The sequence below is a fragment of the Cyprinus carpio genome, chromosome B7 (genome assembly GCF_018340385.1).
Source record: "Cyprinus carpio isolate SPL01 chromosome B7, ASM1834038v1, whole genome shotgun sequence".
NCBI classification, from domain to species: domain Eukaryota; kingdom Metazoa; phylum Chordata; class Actinopteri; order Cypriniformes; family Cyprinidae; genus Cyprinus; species Cyprinus carpio.
In genome coordinates this window covers 13,808,494-13,832,131 of record NC_056603.1, presented here as the reverse complement: position 1 = coordinate 13,832,131, position 23,638 = coordinate 13,808,494, and the positions used below count along the sequence as shown (strand labels likewise).

Sequence of the window (23,638 nt, the reverse complement as noted above, 5' to 3'; positions counted from 1 at the left end):
CAGCAACAATCCTGAAGTAGGTGATTGCAGTCAGACAAGAGTCCAAGGCCATGGAAGCTTGACTGCAACCCATATGGCAAAATACTTTAAATTAAAAGGATAAATAAAAGTAAACAGTAGTCTTGACAATGAGAATTGGTACCTGTTTTGGTTCTTTTTCTCTGTTCAAAGAGAGAGAAAAAAAAAAACATTTTCTGTTCATAAAATCATTGCCTTCCGCTTGTACCTGATTACCACAGTCATAAGCGCTGTGCTGATACGCGGAGATGGTCAAAGTAACGTTTGCTATGTCAATCAAAACTAAGCACGCAGCAACAATTCATCACAGATGAGGAAGTTTGAAACAAAGACATGCAAAATAATAATAAAAAACACAGTCCAACTTTGAGGGGCACAATCAGCACCTAGACTGTCCATAAACTTTCATATCAAGACCATATTTGTAATTTTCATTTTTAAACAGCAATACTGCTAGACTTTGGCTTACAACGATCAAGAAAACAATTAAGTTGTCCAGTATTGTGTATATTATTTCTTTTAATGGAAAAATGTTACACTGTACCATCTGTTGATAAATACTGTTTGTGATCCACACATTAGACAAGTTCAAGTTTTGCTTTCCCTCAGGGTTTCCATGTACAGACTGACCCCAAAAACAGGCGACAGTTGAATAACATTCATAAATTGGATTATACACTGTCTTATATGTAACATATCTCATCATAGGCTTTCCATGAATGGGATACCGGTTTTCATATGATAAAACGAAACAACCTTTTAAGTTTGCTTTTTTTTTAAACATTTGTTTTCTATATTAAAGTGCAAGGCGAGATAAAATACATCTTGAAATGTACGACATACAGCATCACTTTCTTTCACGAGATTTCCCTGCAGAAAAAAGTAAAGAAACAGCTCACTTTAAACCACTGCGCTCCATTTACTCACTTGGCACAAGAGTTACGGCACTGAAGCTTCTAGAACGACGGCTCAATTGACACACTAGTGATACACTTGGCTGACGATCCGAGAGTAAAAAGAAAATGTAGACCTTTTTTTTCTGCATAAGGGCATGAAAGGCATGCAGAAACTAGATGGTCTTTGATAGAGAGAGATACAGAGACTAGATGCAGATTAACTTCAGCCAGTTTGACGAATAATACAGGTCCACCATACATTCATTCATCAGGATATTCCTTTTTTGCATGTGTTTAATTGTCTGCATTTTAATACAATTGTTTTGTTTGATTTTGTTAGTTCCTTTTTTGTTGTTCAGGCGGCGACAGGACGGGGCCAAAGAAATGTCTTTTTTTTTGGAGCGTGAAGAAAGTTTATAGTTTGTGTCTGACGGCTTGAATACTTAGAAACAGAGAAAAAAGAAACAAGATCATAAAATGAACAGATTAGGTCACGCACGGGAAACAGAGAGATGACGGACGATCCACTTCCGCTCTCTGATGATGAGCATTTCCCGCGGCGCCATCCGCCGGCGCAGAAGAAACGCAACAGAAGCTCAGTAATGCAGTGCCGGGCCACGCACAAACACTGGGGTGGGGCATGTGTCTGCACAGGGCTCTCCTGTCCTCCCTCACTGGGCGTAAAGCAGCGTCCCGTGGCAGAGTGTGTCCTCGTGACAAACCACTTCAGCTCTTTAGTTCCCCGCAGGATCCACATCACACATCCCGCCCTTGATATCCCAAGATCCTGAGCGGTGCAAACAAATGTGTTAAAAGAATAAGGTTGTGAGTTTAAGTACAATTCATTTGGTGTGATTAATTATTTAAAATAAAGAAAGTCAAAAGTTTGGAAACAATGTTCTTAATGAAGTCTCTTATGCTTACTAAGGCTGTATTTATGGACTCAGGAATACAGTAGAAACACTAATACTGTGAAATATTACAATTTAAAAGAACTTTTCTAAAATGTACTGTATTTCTGTGATGGCAAAGCTGAATCAGTTTTCAGTGTCACATGAACCTTCAGAAATTGTTCTGGTATTTTGATCAAATAAATGCATCCTTAGCAAGCATACAAGTAAGAGAAGTCATTAAAAACATTTTAAAACCATATTGTTTTGACAAGTACTGTAAATTGCACAAAGAATTTTATGCAATACATGAGTTTATGAGATGATTGTACATAATAAGTTCCCATACTGCACTCCAGTGCAGCTGGATATGACAGTCTCACTCTCGGTGAGTTTATGAGGCTGGTTAATGCTGTTTCTGCTAGTGAATGTGTCTCTTACCTGATAAAGAGCTGCTGGACCGCTGCTTGTGTAACCTCTCTCTCTCCTTCTTCCCCTTGGGCATGATTTTCAGCTTCATACTGCTTTTCCCAGGCACACGGGACGGGTCCTGGAATTAAACAGGAAGACAAGAAGTGGAGGGGGGGGCGGGGGCATGTTTTATGCCATGATGCAGAATGATTAAAGATTAAATGTAACATTATAAACACTGACTTAGAATAAAAAAAAAACAAACATTTGAATGATACTATATATGATGATGCCATATGAACATTTATACACTACCATTCAAAGTTAATAGAAATTAATATTTTTATGAATAAGTATTGATATAATACTTTTATTCAACAGAGATGCATTACATTGATCAAAAGTGACTGTACAGACATTAAAATATTACAACAGATTTATATTTCAAATAAACGCTGTTCTTTTAAATTTCTGTTAGAAACTTGTATTAATCAAAGAATTCTGAACAAAATGCCATGGTTTCCACAAAAAAACAAAAGAACAACTGCTTTAAATATTTGTTATAATTGATATTACTAATGTTTCTTGAGCACCAAATCAGACTATTAGAATAATAGAATGAAGGATCATGTGACACTAAAGACTGACACTAAAGAGTAGAATTAATTACATTTAAAATTATATTAAAGGGGTCATATGATGATGCTAAAAAGAACATTATGTTGTTTCTCCTCTATGCCCCGACTTCTGAAACGCGTCGATTTTCACAAGGCTCATCGGTCTGAAAAGCGAGGTGTGCTGTGATTGGCCAGCTATCCAGCACGTTGTGATTGGCCGAATTCCTCAAGCATGAGATGGAAATATTACGCCTCTTAACAGATTGTGATGCCTTGTCCGGCCGGAGCGACGAGACATAAACATAAAACCCATTATAAATTTCAAACAAAAATAATCTCAAAACATATTGTAACAAATCATCCATTTACAAAGTAGTTTCGCTTTCTCAACAAAACAGCATCACACACCGCAGCCTTGAGTGAGCAGAGGCCGGAGGTCTAGAGTGAGCCATGGCCGGCTTGAATGAGCAGATGTGGGCGGGCGGATTCTACGAAGGAGCACACATTGGTCTTGCAGCAACCACATGACGACCCACAGTGAAAGTTCATGTATTTCCTCAGTGACCAGCACGGATAAGCATGACAAAGTGGATATCATCCACTTTTGGAAGGCCAAACAAAGTAGTTTCGCTTTCACAGTGAAACACACAGCATCTATACGACATGGTGGTGGCAACAACAATACTACAACGAGAATAAAAGGTACGCCTACTTTCTTTGTGTGAACATCTGGGCTGCGTTATGCAAATCTTCCCCCATAGTGATGTAGAGATGTGGGGGCGTGTTAGAACGAGCTGTTTCAGGGGGGCATGGAAGAGTCTCAACTTTTATAAAGAATATCTCTTTAGATCTGAGACTTTAGTCTTTGCAACTTCACAGATCTTCTTTATTCACCAAGAGCTTGTAACACTCCAAAGAGAAAGGAAAAATTTAAATAGCATCATATGACCCCTTTAAAAATAGAAAACAGTATTTATAAATTGTAATATTATTTCACAATATTACTATTCTACTGTGTTTTTGATCAAATAAATGCAGTCTTCTTGATGAGCATACGAGTCTTCTTTCAAAAACAATAAAAAAGTGTAGTTAAAATTATACCATATCTAAACAACTTTTATTTGAAGTAAATTAATGTACTTTTTACCTTCGGTATCCAAATGATGTGCTTTATAAATGAAGTAACATTGACTAAAATGCAAGTCTAAAGGTTCACACTCAAAGTTAAGCTCTGGAGACATGAATGCTGTGTAGAACAAACCTCTTCAGAGCAGTGCATGCTGGGACAGATCCAGTGAATGTCCTCCAGCTTGTGTAACTCAGTGCTGAGGCTGTCCACTGTGGAAAGAAGCTCTTCTTTTTGAGAAGGCTCCAACTGCTACACACACATGCAGAAAATGTCTTTATCATATTTCCGACTGCATTACTTGTGTACAAGAACAGGCCAGAGAAAGAGAGAGAGAGAGAGAGAGAGAGACAGAGACAGAGAGAGTGATGCCGCTCACCAGCAGTTTCCCCTCCAGCAGCATCTTGGTCTCTTGCTGGAGAACTTTACTGCTGTTGACAATGTCTACAGCTGTACTGCGACTCAAACCCTGCAGAGGAAACACACACATGGTCACAGTTCAGGTTTAGTTTGACTTCATGACAGACTCTTGCTGTTCAGTGATTAACACACAGTGTTGTTTAGTTACTTCAGTTATTCTTCTATTGACTTCTCAATGGAGGTCCTGTGGAGAACAGCATGAGCAGCTCAATAAGAACATGCTGAAGGTCTCAGCAGGAAGAAAGGACCTGCTATTATTCCTACTGAAGACTGAAAGGCGCTTTAAAGCAGAGCTAGACTTAGCTGAGCTGTTCCTCATCACATCCCTCGCTGCTATGAGCTATGAATATATATATATATATATATATATATATAAAAAAAAATAAAAAAAATTAAAAAAAGTGGGGTTCTCACTCAAAACACGACATTTCAAATTCAGTTTAAACTCACAAAGTAAGCAGAATGTTGAGGTTTTTAAAGAATATTGTGACATTAACTGGTTCCTTGTTTCCGCATCGTGTTTTACATTTTGGAGTTTGTGGAGTTAATGTACAATAGCTTACAGGAAATGATGATGTGATTGAAGCAATCGTATTCACCAGTGGTGTCACACATTTGGACTGTTTATGTTGTACTGTTCAAAAGTTTGGAGTTAAGATATTTTAATGGTTTTGAGGTTGCTTTGGTTATTTGATAAAAATACAGTAAAAACAGTAATATTGTGAAATATTATCACATTGTGCACTATTCAGTATATTTTCAAATGTAATTCATTCCTGTGATGTAAAGCTTGATTTTCAGCAGACACTATTCCAGTCTTTAGTGTCACGTGATCCTTCAGAAATCATTCTAATTTGCTGATTTGCTGTTCAAGAATCATTTCTTTGTTATCATTTATATTGCTGCATAATATATTTGTGGAAACTGTGATAGATTTTTTCCAGGATTTTTTGATGAATAGAAAATTCAGAAGACCAGCATTTATTTGATAATGATTTTTTTGTAGCAATATCTTTACATTGACTTTCAAAAGGCATTAGATCACGTTTGACCAATTTACTACATCTTCGCTGAATAAAAATATTAATTTCTTTAAAAAAAAGTGCGGACTCCAAACCTTTAACAATAGTGTTTATATACATATTATAAACATACATTATTTTATTTTATTTTTGACAATCAGTTTTAACATATTCACTCATGAAAAGAATTATTTTCGTAGGTGATCAAAAATGTTGAGCTTAGATAATAATTTAATGAACCCATACAAACAGAATGAAGCAGCTGGAATTGTGTTAAGTTTGGTTGTTAAACATAGGTTAACAGTGCAACAACAAAATAGTTTTGTTCACCTCAGGACTGGAGGGTTTGGAGGGGAAGGCTTCACTCAGGACCGCAGCACTGGCATTGACAGAGTGAGCTAATTCCTGCTCCACCACCTTATGAGTCTTAGCCACCTCCCGAATCCTACAAAACATCCCCACGACACATTCAGCTGCAGCATAACACATGCTTTTCCTTCACATCAGCCTTTAATACATGCTAAAATGACTTGTGAATTAATACAAGGAAGTGTCGCATTTCTGAGGATTAGAAGTTACAGTAATGGGTGTGGTTTCAGTTGAAACAGATTAATTTCTTCAGTAGCTCTCAAATAGTTATGAACTAGTTTCCCACAAGTGTATGCATTGATATTCACTGTGGCGTGACATTCCTGTTGGGTTACAAACTACATTTGTGTGGATGTCACAGACTCTTCATACAGGCACACGCAGACACACCTGTTGATGAGTGTGTCGGCCACTAAACCAAGCTGCTGCACCTGCGCACATTCCTCTTCTGTCAGATACTCCATGGACTGCTGGGAATTCAGTCGGGGCCGGGCTGGGCGGCTGTCACCTTTCCGCTTATCTTCCCATGATTTCAGCGTGCTCTCGAAGGCCTAGTGTCACAGCAACACACAATGTTCACACATCTACACTAAAGTCTGAGGTCAGAAATTGACATCTGACATTGATAATAATAATATGAAATGTCCACTGAGCACTAAATCAGCATTTTAAAAAATCTCTGAACAATTATGTGACACTGAAGAGCGAAAATTCAAAGCTGAAAAATTCAGCTTTGCCATCACTTTCAAATATATATTAAAATATAAAACTAAAATACAAACAATTTATAAAAAGATTTACTTTAGATTGTAATATTTCACAGTAATACAGTATTTTAACCAAATAAATGCAAAACTTGTACACACTAATAAATTACTTGTTACAAAACTTGAGCTAGATGACTTAAACTAGTTGTTTTCTGTAGAACTGCTTTATTTCTTAATCATCTTTTATAATTGATGAATTTTTTGTTACTGAACTTAACTGAATCAACACTGACGCAAGCTCAATAACGTCTCTTTTGCCTTCTGTAGAGCTGCTTTCCCTTGAACTGAACTCATTTCATAACTTATCATTTTTGCAGTTAATAAACTGAACTGAGCCAGCACTGAGCTGACCTGAGCTGAACAATTATTGTCTGTGTTTTACAGAATCATTTGAATTTGTCTCAACTTGATGACATTACTTCAGTTACTTTCCTGTTAAGCTGCTTTGAAAAAAATCTACTGAATATAACTGTATATAAATAAAGGTGAATTGAGTGCAAAACTAAGCTGATATGCTTGTTTTTCTGGTGAAACTGGTTGACAAAGGAGGTCTTGCTGGTTAGGTTAATCCAGTGGGGAATGCAGCTTATCAAGATGAGCGTGCGCACACACTGACCCGGTCTCTGGTGAGCATTTGGGCTCGGTTCCTGTGCACGATTTGGACGATGCCAGGAGGCTGAATCCAGGCCTCACCATCCACCTGCACAGGCACACCTTCATCACCCAGGATCGTGATCTTCACCTGCCGACACTGAGGAGACAGCCAGTGTCAAGTACATGTAAACTCATATGACTGATGTAAGAACACAGGTGATGCATATTATAAAATGATGTACCATAAATGACTCAGAAACAAAACAACATTAGATTACATGGTGGAAAAATACTTTTCTCTGAATGCTTTAATTAACCCTAATCTCTTAACTAAGTAAACGAAGTACAGTACAATTAGTCAGACATTGTGTTGTCACTAAACTGTTGCATTTCTTTGAATTGCAATTGCAAGTCTTGCCATTCTGATTATAGTCCTATTAGGGTGTGGTTGAATTGAATTCAAATTCCAACATGTCTTCAAAGAAAGATCATTTTTCAATTGTGAATTGTGTGCAGACCTGTGCGATGCGGTGATGCTGCAGGTTGATGACTCGAGACATGGCCATCTGCATGCTGCCGAACACAGCTACCACCTCCAACTTCTTATCATCAAAAGATGGAGCCCCAAAATTCTACATGAATACAACAGCAGACAGAATTTCATAATGTCCACCACATTCTCATGATCTGATACTTTATTATAAGTCTACATAAATCCATTTCTATCCATCTATAACTGCATGTTTTAAGGTAAGAAACTACGACAAAATCACATGAAACCCAGGAAGGACCAGATGTCTTATGTACACCCTGACTCTTGCTGGGAAATGACATCATGATATCCCTCTTTGCTAGGCTAATACACTTTACAGGAAAGAATCTGTTACAGTAATGTGAGTTGGATAGATCTGATGACAGAGTCACTCCAGTTAGGATGGTTATCCTCTGTAATGTATATCTATCACCTTTTTGCATCTATTAAACTGCATACTTAAGAAATATTGCATGAGCAAGAGCATAAAATATATCTATTTACTAGTCTTCAGTGTACTGTATATTAGCACTTATTGCATTTGCACTGTGTATAGTATGGTTTAACATTCTCATCTTGTTCTATTTTCCATCATTTGCTCTCCACACTGGTTTCATATTGCTTCTTGTTTATATGCCACAACGCACTTTATCGCACTTACAATATGTTCTTGAAAAATTATGATGAAAGGGTAATTTATAGAATGATGAGTGGCTGTAAATGTGGTTGATGCATTCTGAAAATCATATCTGCAGGAAGAAACTCTGGCCAGGAGCTATTGCTTATTGACAGCTCGGAAACATTAAAGAGATGCACTGAAGATAAATGCAGGGCAGTCATCTGTTCAGCTCTGAGATGATTTTCACTTTGTTGAACTGAACTGCCCTCTGGAAAGTAAAGTTATAAGCGCTGAACTGAAATTCAGTTTCATTGATGGACTCACATTGTCCTCTTTGGTGCCACCCCCAGAAATTAATGCCTCCTGCATAGCTGGGGATGTCAAAACAGCAAGGCCCTGAAGACTCGGCAAGGACATGGGCACTCCATCACACTGCACACAAAGACAGAAAGAGAAAAAGAGAGTGGTTACATGATGTACTGTACATGATGTAAAATTTTTTTGAAACATGAAACCGTGACCTCTTACACGGATGAACAGTACATGTGCATGTACACATACACAGTAGCAGAGCAGCAGTGTGTGAAGTGAAGAAAAGTAAGGCACAAACAGTGCTTTCTCTTTCCATTAAGGTCAGAAAGAGAGAAATTCATTCAGCCCATATGTCAGCGTCTTTCATTCTCTGTGCCTCATACCTCCAGCTGGACTCCTTTTCCAGGTTCTTATAGGTTTTCTGCACCAGTTCTTTGGTCCCTAGTACTCCATACCACATCATGTTTTTAGTGCGACTACTGTTAAAAACATAGAAGACTTCACAGTTAACATTATATAAACACAGCATTTGGAAAAAAAAAAAAAAACAGGATAACTGAAAAAAAATCAGATGTGCCTTGAATAAAACAAAAATGATTAAAGCCCATCTATAACTAGTAATGCCACTTCTCTGCAAGACATATTCATACGGATTAAGTGAACTCTATTCAGCAATCATTTAATATTCTTTCTCTCTTACCTGCACTTTTTTGGGTGCTCATCTCTCTTATTGTTGAACTCTAGAGATATTTTGGCATCCAGCCCAATGCCAAAATAGTTATTCATCACACACTTTTCTGTGCAGTGCCTGTGGCACAAAGAAACAAGCAGGATAAATGTGTGTAAGCTGAGTCACTTACGAATCAAAAACATTTTGGAGTGCTAAATGAACAGCAAAGGTAATTGTGTTCATCATACTGACATTGCTCACAATAAACACAATGAAAATCTATATTTATGTATGTATGTATGTATGTATGTATGTATGTATGTATGTATTTATATATCTATAGATGAAATTGCAGGCAATGTCACAAAGGTAAAGGGTTTTGGGTTTGTTAGACAAGTATATTTTAATGATGGATATGAGAAGTGCTGTGCTTTCTAATAATCTATTAAGCATTATTTAATATATACACTGCTGTACAAAAAAAGTTTGGGCTCAGTAAGATTTTTTTTAAGAAAGTAAAATAAAGCAAGGACATGTTTGTAAATTGATCAAAATTGACACTTTACATAGTTACAAGATTTCTTTCTTCTTTCTATTCATCAAAGAATCCTCAAGAATAGATCATGGTTTCCACAAAAATATTCAGCAGCAGTACTGTTTTAAACAATTTCTGAAGATTCATGTGACACTGAAGACTGGAGTAATGGCTGCTGCAAATACAGCTTTGCCATGGCAGAAATTAATTCTATTTTAAAATATTTAAAAATAGAAAACATTTATAATAAATTGTAATAATACTTCATAATATTACTGTTTTTAACTGTATTTTTGATCAAACAAATGCAGCCTTGATGAGCATAAGAAATTTTATACTGTATTTTTCTATATTTACTGTCCATATCTTTTTATAAAGAGCCACTCATATTATACAGAGGTGGCAATATGGTGAGTGGTCCCATTTGATCAGCTGTAGCCTTGGACCTTATTTTTATCTCCCGGTTGAGTTTAGCTGTTTGGGGCTCTCTTCATGATTTGTACAATGCACACACTATCATTATCACAATTTTTTCATTATCACAATAATTTAAGTATGTCCTGATCTACTGCTAATAATGTAATTCTACAGACAATGAAATGTGTAGATTTCCATAGTGTTTGCAACGCCATGCACAGCTGTCTTTACTTATTTTCAGCTAATCTAAACCTGATCTCTATAATTAAGTAAATAATGCTAATATTGAAAACATGAGTCCTGGAAACATATACAGTAGGGCTGTGGTTAAAAACGTAATGTGCTGTATTTCTGGGCATCATATATGTTTTTGAACTTTCAAATGCACTTATGAGGCCCACAAACACTGTCTAGAATAACAAACACAATGTGGGATATTACACTGTCAACATGGTTTTAGAGCTACTGGAACCTCAGATGTCATTATGGCACGTCTCTGGAGAAAGAAAAAGCTCTTAAATGCACACGTGCGTGCGTGTGTTTGCATGGCCTTACACAGAGTCTTCAGAGAAAAGCACAGGGCTGAAGCTCTCTGACTTCTCCAGTAAAATAGGGGCTGTAGTGGTTGGACTCAATGTGTTTTGACCTGTCAATGACATTAAGGGATAGAGAGAGATGCAGCCATTAAAAGACAAAGAGAAATAGTACAATAATAATAAATTATAATAATAGGCATCAAAGCACTCTACAAAAAGAGCTTTTGAATGTACTTTTTTAGGTAAGTGGTTGAATGAACAAAGATAATCTTCTTTTAGATATCTGAAGCTTTAGAGGTTCATGCTAATAGGTATTCGTGGTAGTTTCAATTATTTTGTGTATGACCTTGAAAATTATTCAGTATTTACTATAATTATAACTAGTGCACTTAAATTTAGTAGTGTAAGGCTGAAAGTGCTTGTTCCAATTCAAACTGGACTCATACAGCATAAAACACATTAATTTGGGTAAACTGATTTGCTTAAATCATTTGAGGTTTAAAATGTATAAGTACTATGAACAGATTTGAAGTGTGCTTAAAAAAGTAAAACTACATTTATTTAAACTAAATGAAACACTGAACTAATTTACTTTCTCTAACACTTTGTGAACCTGAAAATCTCTTGTAGCCCACAGCTTTCTTTTAACTAATTATAAGAATGAGTCTAAGAAAGTAAAGCATCTGTCACAGCAATGGCATAAGCAGTTATGGCTTTTTAAATAAAGCAACATACTGCACAAATATAGACTTAATGTTCTTTATCCCATCCTCAAACCAATCACAAGCTTTACTCCTCAGTGCAGTGGCAACCCCCTAAAACTCAGACATAACATAACGTTAAACACTACCAGATCTCACTGTGCAAAAGCACACAAAACAACAGACGAATTAATTTCAACCCTTACTCCTCATATATTATGAGTAAAGTTTATTATTTAATGTTAATTTATTTTTCAATTTCTAATTGACAGAACAGACCCTTGTCAAGTGAAGCTAGTTATTTTCCTTGAAAAGGCTAATTTAGATGTCCTTGATTACATTAATTGAGCAACACGGACAAGAGAGAAATTTAGTAAAACTAACAACAATGAAAGCTGATTTTCTTTTGTTCAAATAACTCAGAAACACTTAAATCAGTTTTCATGTGGCAGTGATTTATGTCAGGAAATACAGTATTATTTAAAAATTAGATTAGAAAATTATTTTGATAATGTCAATGAAAAATATAACTTGAATTACAAAATAAAACAGAAATTCGTATGGAAAATTTATTATTTTGTGCTGCCCTTCATGTGAGCTAATGCAGTGTTATGCGTGTTGATATAGTTGATGTTAATTAACTCTGTTGCTCCTTCAAGTGATTCTTGGCCTTTTTTTCCCATCTCCCTGCTCACACAGACAGTTCTGACGGTCGACTCGACCTTTTCTAGACAGTGTCTGTGGTGGATGATGTAGTTTCTGCTTCAATTTAACTGAAGCAATGGTGCCCACCAGGACATATTGTTTGTTTTTGTATCCCCCTAATTTTATACGTTTACTTTTACGCCAAGTGTATTGGAAATGCTCTTTAGTATTCATTTGTACAGCAGACCTTCATATTCACAAAATGAGTAATGATCCTTTAACTGTGGGGTTTCATTCAGGGACTGTGGTGGGTGGTTTAATAAACCACAGGTTGAGGCCAACTGCAATTTGTGGTTTGCAATTTTGTTAAGAACAGCTGCCATATATTCAAATGCCAATGGTTTGAATAAAAATTTCAGACCCACAGATCAGTAAAAAACTTTTCAGTTAAAAGATTAATTGAGAAACTCTAAGGAAATAATTACCAAGTACAATCTACAGTATTAATATTCATCAGCTGAGTTTATTACTCACGTGGCTCCGCCTCCTTGAGGTCCTCACTGCTGCATCTTTTTTGATTGATGAGGAGGATGACATTCTCTGCACCTGGGTGTGTCTGTTCTGCTCATCCACCACTGAGAGAAAACATCTAATTAAATATTGACTGAAGTGGTCAATAGCCACTGTAACATGCTGTGTCCTTCCTGTACTGTACTATCTTGCAAACAATAGATTTCAGTTTTACCTTATTTAAATACAATCCAGACAAAACATTGTGTAAAATGTTTTTTATTAAAGCCTTTTCAAGTTTTTCTCTTTGGGTATGTTTTGAACGTGTTGTTTTTTAACAATTATCTTAATGAAGTACAATAGCTTTGCCTTACAATACTCTACAATATATAAATGATTTGTTTGTCTTGAAGTTTTATTCTATGTAATCTAATACTGGCCCAAAATCCAGTTATTTCCCACTCACATACGGTGAAGGATTACCTTTTTTCTGCCTGATCTATGATTTGTCGGAGTGCTTTTCTTCAGGCTGTTGGCCCTCAGCATCATCTGCTCTCTTGATCTGAAGGGTCTGGACTGATCAGTGTCGCTCTCGTCTGGAGAGATGGACCCAGATGGTACCAGCTGGGCATTGGCGTCTTCACTGAGAGCTTTAACCAAAGAGTCCAGTATTCTCATTCAACATGGCACACTGCGAGAGACACACCAGCACAAAGCAAAACAGTTTTTTTGTTTGTTTATAAAGAACAGAATTCTTAATTTGACTCTTCATTTAAGTGTTTATTTATCGGTTCATTTAAGTCATATTTGACTGTTAATTCACTCATTTTATGAATGTTCATTTAATTTGACTTCATTAAACGCAGTGATGGACGAAGTACACAAATTAAGTACTTGAGTAAAAGTACAGATACATATAATACGATATCACTCCAGTAAAAAGTAAAAGTACTGCTTTTTAAATTTTACTAAAGTGAAAGTACAAAAGTACTCGATTTTTTATGTGCTTAAGTAAAAAAGTACCGAAAGATAGATTTTGCAATTTTATATAGGCTACTTAATTAAATTTTATATTAGCACATATTTTTTTATAATCCTACTACTCAAAATACCTGGGAATTTCCCAAAATAACAACTATATGGAGTCAATATATATTTTTGTTGTTGATATGGACTACGTTGATGAGAGTAATGTTCACTGTGAAGCTTACACTGCGATGTACCTCAGAGAAAACATCTGATCTTCACCAGGAAGAAAAAAGTGTTTTAAAGTTTGTTGTTTTGCAGAACATCACAGTATATGACATGAGAGTAAGGCCTCAAGTTTTAGGAAGAACATTTTAAGGGAAATATAATTTATATTTTCATAATGATTTTTCCTTCTCAAAAACCGTGTCTGTGGGTTGTAAAAAAAAAAAACACCCTGGGGAACAAATGCCCCCAGAGGGCATCACTTCCCATCTTTGATAATTACTGTAGTAGTTCACCATGTTCTGAAACATCACAGCCTTTCTTTTCCCCCCCCAGAAGTAATCTATCTAGGTGGTTGAATAAAAAAATTTGGACTTTATTTTTTATAATTACCTCAACTTAGCACCAGCAAGCTTGTTAGCTAGACAGTTAGCATCAGCTACCAATATTTACTTATTTCCAGTATGGTTATTAATAAACATTCATATCTGTCTACTCGGCTAGTTAATCCAAACAATATAAAAATGTATACCTTTTGACTGTTGAAAAAAGGCAATATAAAAAACATGAAGACGTCACATAGGACATGCGTAACTGTTAACATTACGGCAGCGGGGAATTTGAACCTTGCATGAGTTTATTTTATTTTAATCTGTGTTTATTTTAATTTTTCGTTTTTTTTTTGACCTAAAACATAGAGACACCTGATTGATGTGGTCTGCATCGTCTGCATTCAATCATTTCAGTGGGCTTAAATAGATCCCACTCTTGACAGCAGATTTAGTTCACAAATAACTGGGGAACAGGTTTTTGAACCTAAATATGATTTTCAGTTACAATAATTAATCCTAAATTATCGACATTAATAACTTACTTTTAACAGCATCAGACGCGCGCATGCTCACAAAGATCTCCCTGTTCTTACTTGTGAATTGAGTTCCATCGTAGGGGGGGGACTCGCACTAAAACGGTTCATTTGAATCAGTGAGTTGTCGACTCTAGAACAGCTGCAATCGGATCATTTTTAATTCGTAAAAACGAATCATTTGGTGCAATTTGCGATCCGATTTTTAAAAGGTTTTCATTGAAAAAAGAAGAAATCAGTTCGTTCATGAATCAGAAAACCGAAAAACTTTCTGCGGGTCGGAGCACGTGATATATTATAATGAGGAGTAAACGATTATGTTTTTATGAAAAAAAGTGAAGTAAAAAAAAAGTACGATCTAATGCTTTGGGAATGTAGTTGAAGTAAAAAAAGTAAAAGTTACTCAAAAATAAAAATACTCCAGTAAAGTACAGATACTTGAAAAATGTACTTAAGTACAGTAACGAAGTAAAGCTACTACTCCGTTACTGACCACCACTGATTAAAAACTCATCATTTGTCTGTTTATTTAAAGGGATCATATTTGATGCTTTTTTAAAGATCATTATTTTGTTGTAGTTTGGTTGTAACATAATCTGCTAATATGCTTTAATGTTCAAAAAAACACATTATTTTTCAAAAATACTGTACATTATTGTAGTTCCTCTATGCCCCCGCCTCTCTCAAAAAAACAAGGGTCATTTTCTTACAAAGTCCCCCCCCTCCATCCGGGGGACAAGCGCAGTTTCTGCTCTGATTGGCCAGCTTTGGGGGACCCAGTGCATATGTGATTGGACCCCGCAAGCACCATCGTCGGGAAATGTAAACGCCCCTTTTCCATAACTCGCGAGCTTTAATCTCTTCAAAATAAATGTTAAAGGACAGTTAATAATAAACCTTAGGTTTTACCATCAGTTCACAAACCTTGGAAAGGGGCAAAAACGGGGAAATCGTTGTGACAGACCACAGTGATGAAGCTCGCATGTGTTTGCAGTACACAAGCCACGGACGGTTAAGAACAAGCTGACTCCACTGTTTGGGGACCCTCTGTCCCTCTAGCACCCACACAACACCCACGACAGGACCGATACTATTGGCAAAAACTCTGGCATTAGAACATCAAATAACGCAAATACTTTAAACTAACTAACAAAAGGATAAAACTTAAAGTAGCCTATGATTTCAGAAGTAACCAGATTGTCGTAGCCAAAAGTCAGAAATACCTTTCATCTCCTAGGTTTCCACGAAAAAAAAAGTTTGGAACCTGTTGTCTATCAGGTTTCTGTTGAAACTTCCAATCCATTCAAAGATTCCTAAATGCATTTCTACGATTTCAGAAAGGGGCACAAATAAAAGTGCTGTTGCATTCGCCTATATGACGCGACACCACAGCATCCTCTTCTGACATGGGCTGCTCGTTTTCAACACTAAACTCTGCGGTCTATACTGGCCAACCCGGAACGCCCTTTCTTTTCTTTGCCGTGACACATTTGGGCGGCAGGAGCCATTAGGGGCAAAAGAACATCTCTTGGATTTGAGGAAACTGACTTTAGTCTTTGGCAAACTTTAACAGGATCTCTTTATGCACCAAGAGCGTTGTAGCCTCTTCCAAAGAGGTTAAAAAAGGGAAAAAACTACATTGGGGACACATCGCATTCATTGCATGACCCCTATAACAAATTTACATGTTCTTATTGGGGGCTTCATCATTTTAATTGCGTTAAAAAGCCTTAACAAGGATTGGACCTTTTTTGCCATTAGGCATCAACGCCGGCCTCCATTGCTTTTCTTGTGGAGGTGGCCCGTTTCAACAAGATCTTTGCCCCGACCTCACAGCCAATGGAAAATTGCATGACACGTTCCAAACCACAGAAAGCCACGTGGACAAGAAAAGAGAGGCCAGAAGAGAAAAGTGGGGGACTGTTTAAAAATATGTTTAAAAAAAGAAATAAAAACATAAAACAAAAGACACATATGTTCACACACAAAACCACAATTAGTTCAAACAGCCACTGAGCCAGATGATATCCAACGTCACTGTGGTGTTGTCATAGGGGTCCAGGATTTTTTTGGTCAAAAGCCAAGTGTGGAGTGTCAAACAGGGAATCAGGTAAATATTGTGTTAATCTGGAAAACACTTCGGTCCCGGCCTCTTTACACAGCTCTATGAATCGTAACAAAAGTATCGTTGACGTTCGGCAATGAAATGCTAGTGGTAGCAGCCTACTGTAAAACAGTTGGACTCAATATTAACCCTAAACGTTTAGCGCTGAACTGCGTATTTTGGATTCTAATACCAGCGACAATAGCTCACGTATTGTACTCGCGGGGTGTCTCTAATGCGTTATTGCACAGAGTTACTGGAGCTTGGTCATTTCCGCGCATAGATTCCGCCTTTGCTGTCTGGTCGGCACTTCATAGCTGCATATCACACTCCCATCGTCTTGAATATCAGTGATGTCACGTGTGTGAAGAGACAAATTATAATGGAGAGTTACCATGAGATAGGTAGCGCCGTCACTAAGCATAAGTCATGGTGCACCAATCTTTGAATTCCGCGGGAATTCCGGTGCTTCCAAATACTCTCGTGACGCCTCGTACATACGTTGTGGGCTCAACTTTTATAATGAAATCCGTCGAAGTTAGGCACTCGCTAACGGGCGGTGGCTCTAAGAGAGCAGCTGTAAGCAGACCCTTGGACCAGCATAAACTCTAGGTGTACAATATTCTCGCTCGAAAACGTATTCACTACGAAAAAGGGTACTAACACTGTTGCGACATTCGTATCACGCCCAGTGGCAACTGTTTACACCTCACCCCCACACGTCGAAGATGGGGCTCGAGACCCAATTATTGACAGAGTTACATCCGGGCAGTCACAATGGTGGTCAAATTCAAATAACACCTTGAAAATCGACAAGAGAACTATGAAAACAAAAATAGCCAATGTGATTCATACCCTGCCCGTGGTATAAACCATTAACCCCCCAAACAATATCTAGCAGCACGAGCAGACATTAAGGCATGTTTATTTCATTATCATTTTCCACAACATCTTGCGAGACATCTTAGACAAGCCAGAAAGGTGACATTACTGGCGATGCCGCATTTCAGTCGAGGTATCACCTTAATCTCCCCGGCGCAAGTCGGTCTTTACTGTGGTGTTTTGGGTTTAACACGCCTGGCGTGTTGTACGTGAGATCGCAGTCCAACAGTTGCGGCCAGAAATAAAAAGTTAATAAAAATATATGCTCTGATCAGGCCGGGGACAGGCATGTCTGTCCACGTCTTGAAACGTGGTACCCCATGAGGAAGCTAGACTAAACAGGCCGATTGGACGGGCATCTAAACCTCCCTACATACCCTGCGTGTTTAATCACAACAGACACGTCATAGGTCCTTAAAATGAAATAGCACCATATTTAATTGCATTAATCTCAATCTTAAATTCACAAATTAAACAAATCCTGGAAACAACAACCCGCGAGATTATAACCGCTGGAGTCCTGTGTCTACTATTCTAATGGATTGCAAACTATGAAATGTTACGGTTAAAGCGAAAAAATTTTTTGAGACGAAAACGCTGACCACTGTACGGTACTAACAAATAATTTGTCTAGGATCATCTCAACGTAGCTTTGAACAATATAACTTATCTCGGTTCCATCTATCGACTTACCAGATTCAACGAAGTCCAGGCAGCAAACTACTCTCAAATCGAAAGCTGTGCAATAACGCATACGACACTTTTGGGGACGCATGGCGCACGTAATAGCTACAACGCGTACCAAATTATAATTAAAATCCATCAGGTAAATGCGGTAGTCGCGGTTTTTTTTAAGTCCTAACAAAAAACTGCGAAAAAAACTGGTTTCTCTGCTAACTCAACACGTCAGAGAACAGGCTATCTCATTTCACAAGTTTAAAAAGCCACTCATTCCTCGGCGGATCGTGTTGCCCACGTAGTCCAATTAGATTCTAAAAGTTCAAAAGGATCATCTTAACTCCCACGGCATAAATCTCGTTAATGCGCGATATGAATGTTGCGATGTGTGTATCAGTAGAATTGCAGAACAAGATCTCTAAATGCATAGATAAAGATACAATCTGACGTTGGCGGTGCAGGCTAAACCAGTCTCGACCAGATCGGTACGCCAAGTCATGACTTCTAAGGGGGGGCGGACATCTTGTTAGGTTTAAGATACAGCTGACGGTGAGTGCGCTGTGGACAATGTAACGTCCAATAACAGCAATGTGTGAAAAAAATTAATGAACAGGTCACCAGTCTCAACAGCCAGGCAGGAACTCGGATTATGTCAGACTATGGTGGTATTTTCAGGAAAGGACGCACTAGGCAATGGGCTGATGACTCAACCGGTCATTATTGCGCTAAAGCGAATGCGAACCTACAAAACATAATACAGTTCATACATATAGACGGTGTTTCGCGACTAGAGATGAGAGGAGTCAATAAGCTTAGCCGAAACTATGGGACGTATACCGGTGCGCATGGTCAAACATGGGTAGTTAACGTCACTGGACCACAACGTTAATGTAATCCTAAACGATAAGTTGGCGTAATATCTAAACTGACTATATTAAAACACCAACAGCAGTGCATTTACGAAATGTTTATCTTGGCAGTACAAGGGATTTAAATGGGACTCGTAATAGTACATCATAATTTTAGATCCATATCTGGTTTCATAATAATGGAAATTGAGTGTTCCTCTGTTAACATATCCAGTCATCGAAACCTGAGCCAAAACAAGAACATTCGACTATAGTGATATGCTCAATTGGATCTATGGTTTCTAAGTTGAATCATAAGCCGTAATCAATCTCATTCTAAGACAGTCCCCCTGATTTATTTATCTCAGAAGAATTATTTCGGCACCATACAAGATACACAAAACGTGGCTGCAGAACAACCGTTTTGCCGGCATGCTGTCATGTTTTCTGATTTATTACCTGTCCAAAGCCGAGATTACAATTTTGGCTCACTTAAAACTCAACTATATTACTCTTGACTCTAGGGCTTTTCCTTTCCACAGGATAAAAGAGCATATCACTACTTGCGTCGTATAAGTTAATAGTTTTTATGAAGAGAATCATTCTATACTTGTACAGCGATAATAGAAAGTTTTCTAAAAAATTAGTGTATGCGTTTAGACAGATTTTCTATTTTCAAATTAGGGTGCGAAGGATGGAAGCATCTAAATCCACGGTTTCAGTTGTCAGACATGGGGGTTCATATTAATTAAAATTCATTATTCTATCATACTTTTTTTTTTCTGCTCATAGCAAAAACCGTCTGGTTTTTATTATCCATCATGTATGTAAGCAACCCAAGAAGATTAATTAGATCAGTATCATTTTTTTAAATTTTCAGGTAGGATGCTCATTTAGAAATCGATGCATTTTTTGTATAATATTAGAGTAAAAAAAAAAAAAAATTTTTTTGTAAAACACTGTAACAGTCTTGATTGTAACTTTTGACCTTATTTTACCTCAAAAAGTTTTTTAATGGATTAGTAAATATTACCTTAATTAGTATATTAACAAGTAAATGAACTAAAACTGAAAATAATTTTTTCAGAACAATCTGTATTTCCTTTTTAGATATTTTAATGGTATATTAAACGGTCATAGTTGGAACCCAAATTATTTAATTCAAGGGGAAAATTAATGGTCATTTGCAAGTTCCCACACACAAAAAAAAGGCATATACACAGGTATTTACAACAGGTGTTTAATTGGAGGACAAAACTTGAGCTGATTGGCCAGTTGCCAGGGGCAAAAACCCTACCGTTCAGAGTCGATGCTGTTAAGTGCCAGTGGGTGGAAATGAATGGGGGAGAACATTACCCAACTGGGGACCCAGAGGGGGGACAAACAAAACAACAAACCTTTCCCAAACCTGCTCCTATAACGAGCTGTTATGCACTCTACACAAAGGGGACATGCATAGGGGGAGAGTACATCACAATGGCTAATCATACACCTCAGCGTGGGGGACCCCCAACAACTGGTTTAACACAAGGTACACCACACTGTATTTTCATATGACAAAAGTTCCATTTAGGTCTTTCCAGTAAACTACTTATAGGGTGTTTAATTGTGGTAATGCTATGTTGGTTATGGGTTACAGGGGGGAGTGGATGGTTGGGTGTGGGATGTTAATGTGGGTGTTGTGGTGGGGTGGTATATACACGCACTGTGATCGGTTGTTGAAAAATTGCGACAGGGAAAGGTGGGCGTTTTACGATTAGGCTTTGCAACACAGGAAGGGGGGGACACACCCGGCCCAGTACCTGTAGTTCGAACCGTAAGCGCTTACCGCAGCAGTTCCGATCGCACCCACGACCACGCACTTAGAAACTGTGACCGGCAGGTTTCCCTCCCAAAACCCCCATGGCTGTGGTCATATTGAACCAAAACTGGGTACCAAACAACACACACCTTGGACTTAAGGGCCGCGCAACCATCACAGAATACCAATGGAGACAACAATGGAATGTATAATTCAATGATTCCCACTAAATTTCCCATCCTCATCTATTCCTATTGATGTCATTCCTATTGATGCCCAGGGGGTTGTCGGGTCCAACTAACAGGTGATTGGGTGGAATCGTTATGGCACGGGGAGCGCTAGTGGGGGGCTTTGAACTACACACTACCACACATGCAGAGGGGGAAAAGATTGGGACATTAAAAAAACAGATTTCGTCACTAGAAAGGGTGATAAAACAGGCTGAGGGCAATGTTCCTCTTTCATGGGGACTCATTGATTACGCTATACACCACAACAACGTTCCTGGATGGTTCTACAAGCAGAAGTAAAATATGAGCATGAAGTGAGGGTAAATTTCGAGCACAGAAAAAAGGAAATCCAACACAAACCGATCATAAAAAAAATGATTAGAAGAAAAAAAAAAAACCAAAAAAGACAAAAAAATAATTGGGAAACCTATGTAAAGGCATAGACAACAATAAAAAAAGCTTTGGGTGATATTTGTTACCTTCACAGGGGAAGACCAGGGGACCAGGAGAGGTGGAACCCGCGGCGAGCAGAGAGGCCTCTCGACACACCATTGCAGAAGGTGGGCCCGGGGCATGAGAGCAGGGCGCCGTTAACCAGTTATGGCATCCCAGAGAAGTGCTCCATGTTAAAAACTTGACCTGGCTGTGATCAGTACAAGGTCATAATCAGGAGTTTATGGGCCACTTCGTGATGACTACATAACCAAATAAAAAAAAATCTTAGGAGTTGATTTTTCCAACCAGGGGGGGGTGATGGGGGCTCACATTTACCAATTTGGCAAGATACGTGGTTATTTTAGTACAAGCAGGGGATAAATTTACATAGTTTTTATTAATATTTTTTGAATTAGTTTAATGTTTTCATTTTCAATTTTACTTAATTTATAGTTGGTGTTTATTTTTTTCTTTTGAACATATTTTGTGTGTTTTTTTTAATATGTCTATTAGTTTTAATCATTTTTATTTTAAGTTTTTGTTTTGAACCTTTAGTTACCAGTTTTACTAATTTTGTTTGTTTTTTTACCTTTCCTTTTAAAATATTTTTTTAAAATGTTATACATAGTTTTTAATAAATTTTTAAGTTTTAATTTAGTTACCATCAAAAGTTAAACTAAAATGTAAAATTAGAAAAAAATACAGTGTGTTATATATATTTCAGTTAATGTTTTTATTGTTTTTAGTTTTAAGTTTCAGTTACCTATAACAGTCCCCGCCTCAAGATGACTTAAAGACCAGTACTGTAGCATGTGTTTAATTTTCATTCATGTAAATATGTAAGGGGATTTAGACCTAGAAAAAGGTCAAGTAAAATAAATACAAAATCTGACAGAGGTCTTAACACAGTGGGCTAGGCGCCGCGATAAACGGTGCTAAATGGTGATGGTGGGATACCGGTGTTAAGCTGCAAAACCATTTACGGGTCACTGCCCACTGCGGCACCGGGGACCCCCATCATCGTTTTGATTTTTTTTATAGTAATACAAAATAATTTAGTTCAGTAAAAAAAACAGACACTACAATTAAAAATGAACGCGGGGTGCTTAATGCAGCGTGCCAAAAACGACAGTCGCTTCACAGATCAGATTTAATTTCTCCAGTGTTGTTTTGTTGTTGCATTCATGCAATTGACCGCCAAACTGCCAGTAATTAGAAAGTGAAAGTAAAATGTACATGGCACTTTTAAGCTATTGAAAGCGATGGAAAGTGAGGAAAAAAGAGGGCGGGAACGCCCCCTCCCCCGCCCACACGGTGATAACCTGTATTACCGGTGTTGTCACACGTCAATTAACCGGTGGGAAAATTTCCTCACCGTCACAAATCCTACAGTGTCCTTTTTTTTTTTATTTAAGTTTTAGCATTTAAGGAATAACATTATATTCTAGTTATATGTGGTGTGTGTGTGGGGGGGGGGGGCATTGGGCATTTACGGTCAAAAAGTTTGAAAGGACTGACTGGCTCGGGATCATTTAAGAGTTACTAACATTATTAAATTGTCTCTTAAGAAAGCCAATAATCTAAAAAGGATTGACATGCTTACTCTTTACATCAATATTTTCACCTAAACACAATTTACAATCCCATTATAGCAATTACTTTGTGCTGCTTTCATTTATTGATTACTTAACTAAGGGGAAATCCATGTGAAGGTACATCAAAACTGTATAATGTGCAGCCGTGTCACGGGCATCAATGCACATTAACTGAAACCTTTTCAAATGATTTTGGAGGGGTCAAAGGTGAAGTTTTAAAACACTAACCTCATAAGTCTCCCATTTCTGCACAGACTTCAAAGCACTGATCCAGTCTTCCATCTCCTTCTGCTCTCTGCACACAACATCAGCTTACGGAATGGAGTTGATAACCTAGGAGAGCCGAGAAAGCCAAAGACATACAGTACGTGTGAGATATTAAAGGGATGTAAATAATGAATG

General features: G+C 37.6%; 1 pseudogene; it reads right to left on the bottom strand.

The window, feature by feature from the left end:
* Positions 1-452: 452 nt before the first annotated feature.
* Positions 453-23,518, bottom strand: LOC122137822 (annotated as a pseudogene).
* Positions 23,519-23,638: the final 120 nt, after the last annotated feature.